Source organism: Megascapheus bottae, chromosome 12, assembly GCF_031878675.1.
Source record: "Megascapheus bottae isolate mThoBot1 chromosome 12, mThoBot2.hap1, whole genome shotgun sequence".
Lineage (NCBI taxonomy): Eukaryota > Metazoa > Chordata > Mammalia > Rodentia > Geomyidae > Megascapheus > Megascapheus bottae.
Window position 1 is genome coordinate 2,616,192 of NC_143520.1, and position 1,058 is coordinate 2,617,249.

The 1,058-nt window shown below is 36.3% G+C and overlaps 1 pseudogene; it reads right to left on the bottom strand.

Moving 5' to 3' along the window:
- Positions 1 to 487: 487 nt before the first annotated feature.
- Positions 488 to 679, bottom strand: LOC150056104 (large ribosomal subunit protein eL39-like; annotated as a pseudogene).
- Between the last annotated feature and the right edge of the window lie 379 nt (positions 680 to 1,058).

The following is a 1,058-nucleotide window of genomic DNA, read 5'->3' on the forward strand; positions in this document are numbered from 1 at the left end:
TATAAGTTCGAATTTCTCATACCCTTTTCTTTTTTTCAAATGTAAGATCTCACATATTCATTATTCAGTGTGCCTATTCTTTTTTCATATGTTATTTATTGTAATTAATAGGAGGGTTACATTATATTCACCAGATAGAAGGCGCATTATTTCACAAACATTGATACCCTTTCTCATGTCTTGATCCCCATTTCCCTCCTCCCACCCCCACCTCTTATCTTGTTTTCCTCTCTTCCCTATCTGACTTCAAATAACCAAATACACATATATACAGTATATGAGATAACAAAGTGAAATACTGTAACAATATGAGATAACCAAGGGACAGCAAAAGAGATGAGAGATAACATAGTACATTAAGGACAACAATCACTCGTTATATGGCTTTTGTTTCAGTGTGCCTATTCTTAAAACAACTAAAGAAAAATGAACTTTAAAATGCCCAACTTACCAGTCCAAGCAGTAGCAACATTACAGCTTAATTTGTTCATGGTGGAGCATAAATATGTGGGCATCTGGTGCAATTCCTCTCAGGCCCAGCTTTCCTCCAGTGTCTCCTTTTGGAGTTGTACCTGATTTTGTTACCAATTTTCATCCAAATCCACTGGGGAATGGGGCGATTTTGCTTTTGTTTATTGGCCAGAAATCGCTTGATTCTGAAAGTCTAGTGAGAAGCCATGGTGAGAAGCCCAAGCTGGCGTTGTAACCACTATGGTGAACAAAAGCTGAAGAGCTCTCAATACCTTTTCTGTTCCTTCTAATTACTGATGTCTTATGTTGCCTAATTTCTTCTTACTGCTCATGAAATATTTTCTATTACTAAATTTGAACTTAAAAAAGTAACATTCTCAACATGGTGTCTAGTGAGTATCACCACTGCATTTATTCATCCTTTGTCCCACTATTTCTGTGTTCCCCCTTAACTCCTCTGTGCATCACCTTTCAGTTACAATAAATAAATGACCATTATAGGTCATATCTTAGTGAGAAAAAACTGAAAATTAGTTCCTTATAATTGGTAGAAGGAAGCTGGGGAAGATAGAAAACAAATTGCGTAG